Here is a 7,509-nt window from a genome sequence, read left to right as displayed (position 1 = left end):
ACAGAGATCACGACAGACACAGTCAGACACCAACTAAAGAAAATGTCAATCTGGAAAGCCCCAGGTCCTGATGAAGTCCATGGATACTGGCTCAAAAACTTCAAGGCCCTACACCCACGAATAGCAGAACAACTCCAGCATTGTATCTCCATGCACCCAAATGGATGACCACAGGAAGAACATCCTTAGTACAAAAAGACAAGAGTAAGGGAAATATAGCCAGTAACTACAGGCCTATCACCTGCCTACCAATAATGTGGAAGTTACTAACAGGTATCATCAGTGAAAGGCTATACAATTACCTAGAGGAGACAAACACCATCCTCCACCAACAGAAAGGCTGCAGAAGGAAGTGTAGGGGCACAAAAGACCAGCTCCTGATACACAAAATGGTAATGAAGAACAGTAGGAGAAGGAAAACCAACCTAAGCATGGCATGGATAAACTATAAGAAAGCCTTCGACATAATACCATACACATGGCTAATAGAATGCCTGAAAATATATGGGGCAGAGGAAACACCACCAGCTTCCTCAAAAATACAATGCGCCAACTGGAATACAATACTTACAAGCTCTGGAATAAGACTAGCAGAGGTTAATATCAGGAGAGGGATCTTCCAGGGCGACTCACTGTCCCCACTACTCTTCGTAGTAGCCATGATTCCCATGACAAAAGTACTACAGAAGATGGATGCTGGGTACCAACTCAAGAAAAGAGGCAACAGAATCAACCATCTGATGTTCATGGACGACATCAAGCTGTATGGTAAGAGCATCAAGGAAATAGATACCCTAATCCAAACTGTAAGGATTGTATCTGGGGACATCAGGATGGAGTTTGGAATAGAAAAATGCGCCTTAGTCAATTTACAAAAAGGCAAGTAACGATAACTGAGGGATAAGCTACCAGATGGAGTCAACATCAAACACATAGATGAGACAGGATACAAATACCTGGGAATAATGGAAGGAGGGATTAAAACAAAAACCCAAGAGGATGAAGGACACGATCAGGAAAAGAAAGATATTCAGAGACTCAAGGCGATACTCAATCAAAACTCAAACGCCGGAAGGAATATGATAAAAGCCATAAACACATGGGCAGTGCCAGTAATCAGATACAGCGCAGGAATAGTGGAATGGACGAAGGCAGAACTCCGCAGCATAGATCAGAAAACCAGGAAACATATGACAATACAGAAAGCACAACCCCCAAGAGCAAATACGGACAGACTATACATAACACGAAAGGAAGGAGGGAGAGGACTACTAAGTATAGAGGACTGCATCTCTAATGTCTTATCGCTTGGCGATAGACTTTTTTGTTCTTTCCTTACGACTGTCATTCGTAAGTAATTTTTGGTTCCTCTCATCTCCCTTGGATATCTTAGTAGAGAGGTTCTTCCTTGACTAGAGGAGATGATTCAAACAGGCAAGTTGACAAGATAACAACTTTATTCTGTAACTCCATACTAGGAGATGCAGCTCGGTCGGACGACCGATATGTTTGATCGTTGGCGTGGAACTGCCATTCTAAAGCATCGCGTCGATAGCGGAACATTAGCTATCTCAGCAATTCATATAAAAACACATACGTAGTCTGCCGGCTCGTAAGTTACAAGTTTCCGGCGTAGGTTACAGGTCAACCGCTTCCCATGGAAGTTGTTGTGCAAAGTTATCATAACATAAAAATGTTTGACAAAGCTTTGAGCTAGATCAGGCTACTGCAGACGCGCATAGCGTAATCTAGGTCTGCTTTGGTCACGTAGAACCCTCCTAATGCCATGACCCCAGGTCATTGGTTTATATTACAGATCTTGTAAATTATATAATAATGTAATTATTACACATCAACATCGAAAACAGAGCACTGGGGCAATATCTGAAAACCAGTGAAGATGAGTGGCTAAAGAGTGCATGGGAAGAAGGACTAATAAAAGTAGACGAAGACCCAGAAATATACAGAGACAGGAGAATGAAAGACAGAACAGAGGACTGGCACAACAAACCAATGCACTGACAATACATGAGACAGACTAAAGAACTAGCCAGCGATGACACATGGCAATGGCTACAGAGGGGAGAGCTAAAGAAGGAAACTGAAGGAATGATAACAGCGGCACAAGATCAGGCCCTAAGAACCAGATATATTTAAAGAACGATAGACGGAAATAACATCTCTCCCATATGTAGGAAGTGCAATACGAAAAATGAAACCATAACCCACATAGCAAGCGAATGCCCAGCACTTGCACAGAACCAGTACAAAAAGAGGCATGATTCAGTGGCAAAAGCCCTCCACTGGAGCTGTGCAAGAAACATCAGCTACCTTGCAGTAATAATGGTACGAGCACCAACCAGAGGGAGTGATAGAAAACGATCAGGCAAAGATCCTCTGGGACTATGGTATCAGAACGGATAGGGTGATACGTGCAAATAGACCAAGTCAAGAAGAAAGTATCACTCATTGATGTCGCAATACCATGGGACACCAGAGTTCAAGAGAAAGAGAGGGAAAAAATGGATAAGTATCATGATCTGAAAATAAAAATAAGAAGAATATGGGATATGCCAGTGGAAATCGTAGCTCCAGGACTCATGCAGAAGAGTGTGATCCTAGAAACGGCGCACATAGTAAGAAAAGTGATGGACTCCTAAGGAGGCAGGATGCAACCCGGAACCCCACACTATAAATACCACCCAGTCGAATTGGAGGACTGTGATAGAGAAAATAATATATTAATAATAATAATAATAATAATAATATTAATAATAATAATAATATAATAATAATAATAATAATAATAATAATAATAATAATAATAATAATAATAATAATAATAATATCATTGTAGGAAGTACAATACGAAAAGTGAAACCATAAACCACATAGCAAGTGAATGCCCGGCACTTGCACAGAACCAGTACAAAAAGAGGCATGATTCAGTAGCAAAAGCCCTCCACTGGAGCCTGTGCAAGAAACATCAGCTACCTTGCAGTAATAAGTGGTACGAGCACCAACCTGAAGGAGTGATAGAAAAACGATCAGCAAAGATCCTCTGGGACTATGGTATCAGAAACGGATAGGGTGATACGTGCAAACAGACCAGACGTGACGTTGATTGACAAGGTCAAGAAGAAAGTATCACTCATTGATGTCGCAACATACCATGGGACACCAGAGTTAAGAGAAGAGAGGGAAAAATTGGATAAGTATCAAGATCTGAAAATAGAATAAGAAGGATATGGGATATGCCAGTGGAAATCGTACCCATAATCATAGCACTAGGCACGATCCCAAGATCCCTGAAAAGGAATCTAGAAAAACTAGAGGCTGAAGTAGTCTCCAGGACTCATGCAAGAGTGTGATCCTAGAACGGCACACATAGCAAGAAGAGTGATGGACTCCTAGGAGGCAGGATGCAACCCGGAACCCCACACTATAAATACCACCCAGTCGAATTGGAGGACTGTGATAGAGCAAAACAAAAAAAAATAAAAAAAATAAAAAAAATAATAATAATAATAATGCTTTCACGAGATTTCAAGTGCAATGTCATTTCCACAGTTGTACTTCGGGTTGCTTTTAATGTGTTACCAATAACTATAACAATAATGATAATCATAAATCATAGTCATAGGACAATTCCCTATGGATTGGATATTGAATAAATACAGTTTTTGTGTATTTAATTCCATGAACTTCGTATAGTCAGGCGATTCTATACTTCAGTATTCAGTAATTTTTTTAAAACTAACCAGGCCCTTTAATTCAAGTTTAGTGATCAAAGTGATTAGTTTTATTTTACACTTCAAATATTTGAGTTCATAATGTTACATTGCTGGAAAATAATTTGTCTTATAAAAGAAATGCCACATTGTCAACAAAATATCACAATAGACTGAATTCATAAACAAGGAGAAAACTTCCTGTCGAAACAATGTTCCTCGTGTAAGCAATGATATGTTCGGCTCTGCTCGACATTGATGGACACATGTCCAAATTCTAAACTTTTCTGCATTAAATTAGAACTGAATTATGTCTTCTCTTGAATTGCCAACTGTCATTTCGAAGAGGTAATTCAGTAAAACAAATTGTTCAAAGGTATGAAATGAAGTGCCTATTTATAATTCTATGCTAGAAAATGTCGTCCCCGACCATGGTAGTAGTACTTCTCTCATTATTAGACATTAAGTATGTTTGTAGAATGAAGGTAACTCACTCAGAGACTTTGGACTGAAGAAAACGTTTATAAATTCCGGAATTTTCTTTTATTACTGTCATTTTTTTTGGAGGGGGTGATGGCACGCTAAGGTTAATATAATAATAATAATAATAATAATAATAATAATAATAATAATAATAATAATAATAATACAAAGGAGTTCAAACGGTTCTTTGATAAAGGCTCAACAGCGAAAGGCGGAAAGATAAGTGAGTAAAAATGTCATATTAAAAACCCTTCCACACACACACACACACACACACACACACACGCACATACATGAGAGGGGCTTTGGTAATATTAGTGTGGTTTCAGCATTAATTCCAGCATTAATTAAATAGTTTTAAACTCCAAAGCGACACTTAAACCAAATATACCAGGTATTAAGACAGATTTCTATTTCTTTAGTAAGCTTCAGGGTCTTTAGTTAGTAATTACTTGAATGATTTAGAACGTTAAAAATGAATACGAAAAATTTCTTTGTAGAAATGCCATAACTTACCATGGTACTAAAAATATATTAATCTCTCTCTCTCTCTCTCTCTCTCTCTCTCTCTCTCTCTCTCTCTCTCTCTCTCTCTCTCTCAGGCTTAGAACGTTAAAAGTTCATACAAGAAAATTCTTAGTTGGAATGCCATGCCCTTTGAACCGTGGTACTAAAAATATATTCAATTCTCTCTCTCTCTCTCTCTCTCTCTCTCTCTCTCTCTCTCTCTCTCTCTTTTCAGGTTTAGAACGTGAAAAATTAATACAGGAAAATTCTTAGTTGGAATGCCATGTCCTTTGACCCATGGTACTAAAAATAAATTAATCTTGTATCTCTCTCTCTCTCTCTCTCTCTCTCTCCTCTCTCTCTCTCTCTCTCTCTCTCTTATCCACTCACAGTGTATCTGAAAGATTATGATAATAGAGCAGATAATCAACAATTACGTTATTGTTGAACGTTTCCCCGTTTTTTATTCCTCTGTCCCTTTTTTCTCTGTTCAATTGTTGTTATTTTTCTCCTTCCTGCCACTTGCCTGATTTTATCTTGGAAATCTGATGAAATCCCATCGTTTAAGAGACATTGAGAAGGCTAACATTTGTAGTACAGTCAAAATGCAGTCTCATTTTCAGTCATTTTGCCCTTTCAATATCTATAACTTTTGTATATTTGTAAAGAATTGGATGCTTGAACATTGAGTTTTGTTGTTTTATCCATATATTGGAAGAGCTGTGAGCGAGTGTAACCGTGTTACACTTTTGTAATTTTTAGAGGATAAGTGGATCCCTTCCAGTAATTTCACGTTCGCCGTGATGGCTGAGCCATTTGACTTATGGAAAACATTTCTTTCTTGCTAGTATTTCATCAGGACCTTTGTTATTCTTAATTTTCAAATTATATCAGGGGTGCAATGGGTCCCAGACTAAGGGTCTGTGGTTGCACCTTTATATTCCCCTAGCCTTATATCCGAGGGCTCTTTTCAAAATGTTTAGCGTTCCGCTCAGGGCAGCAATCTGCGCCTCATTTATACTTGGGAAACTTGGTGTTGCCTGAAGATATTTTCTCAGGTTTTCCGTCATAAGTCCTGTCGCCCCTACCGCCACAGGTATTATTTCTGTTTCCTTTAGTTCCCATGTGCTTTTCAGGTCGTTCTTTAAGCCTTGATATTTTGTTATTTTGTGCCTCTCAGCTCTATTGAGGCCAAAGTCACGGGGAATTATCGCATCTATAATCTTTGCTGTTTTTTTTGTTCCTTGTACAGAGTGTTAGTTCCAGTTATGAGTGAACTGGCCAGATCTTCAGTTCACATTCCATCATTGAAAAACTATCTACGATTAAATGAGATGCACTTCGCTATGAATAAATACTCAGTCCTGTGTATAATAAGAAGCAAGTCGAAATAATATACACTTATTTATCTCGATAGTGAAAAGTAAAATGAGTTTCTTCTTTAGTTATATTCTCTGTGAAATCCTTAAACACATGTCATTTTATTAGTCCATATAGATTATAGACAACGTCCTTGGCCTTCTTGAAGCATCTCATGCTCCTTATTTATTCTTAATGTTTGCCATTATGGGTAGAAAAAGCGTCCCATTTAACAGCAAACCTTCTTTCATGAAGATTTATTCATGAATATTCCGTTAATTTTTTTTATTTTTTATATAATCTAAAATCATTATTATACTTTCAATTATGCCATGAAAATTAAAAGAACTTCATCGACAGCCACTGTATATTCCAGTTCATGATCAGAATTATTGTTAAACGTAAGTCAGTATGTTGGGCTTTGTGGCATATTGTATTAAAAATCACAGAAATATGCCAATGAGACCTTGTTGTTTGTAATGCAATAATCTCCTCAATAATGAACATGATTATTACCGAAGACTAGATAATCATTAACTTTATCCTAACATCGATAAGTAATAACAACACCTAATTATCATGATTAATTAGCCACCAGTATCATTGTATTACTCATTCAGTGAATGTAATTGATAAGTGATGTAACATATAACGAACAAATAATGCCAGTTCCAAATCTTCATTAGTATTAGTAAAGACAAAACCGTAATTAACATTATAGATGAAATCATGTTCTGTCAGAAACTTTCACTCGATTGTATCAAGGGTGTGTAAGTAACATTATATATGAAATAAATCCTGCCTTTTCACTTTTTTTATGCACCTGATTGCTTCAAAGATGTGAGTTATAAGTACCTGATAATACCAGTGTCAAATCTCCTTCAGTATTACCTCAAATCGTAAACGTAATTAACATTGTAATTACGGTTATGTCTTTAGATGAAAGTCAGTGAAAAAGTATGGAGTTTTTCATTTACAATGTTAATTACGGTTACGACTTGAGATAATACTAATGGAGATTTGAGACTGGTATCATCAGGTAGTTATAACTGACATCCTTCCACCCGATCGCTCAAAAAGAACATGCGAAGCTTTAAGCTCGAATTATTGGCGTTTCGAAGAGAGATGTCAATATGTCACACGGGCTGAAGAGCCTCCTGTGATGGTTCTTCAATATTCAGCACAGGTCTTGGCTTTGTAACTTCAGCTGTTTGGTAGAAGTTGTGAAGGAGCCCGAAGTAACGTGTGCAGAGCGAGAGAGAGAGAGAGAATGTAATATGTGTAGGTTTTGTATATGTAAAGAAGTAACATGTACTGGAGAGAGAGAGAGAGAGAGAGAGCATGTAATACGTGATACGTGAAGGTTTTGTATATGTGAAGAAGTAACATGTACTAGAGAGAGAGAGAGAGAGAGAGAGAGAGAGAGAGA

Source organism: Macrobrachium nipponense, chromosome 9, assembly GCF_015104395.2.
Source record: "Macrobrachium nipponense isolate FS-2020 chromosome 9, ASM1510439v2, whole genome shotgun sequence".
NCBI classification, from domain to species: Eukaryota; Metazoa; Arthropoda; class Malacostraca; order Decapoda; family Palaemonidae; genus Macrobrachium; species Macrobrachium nipponense.
Note: the sequence above shows the minus strand (reverse complement) of the source record.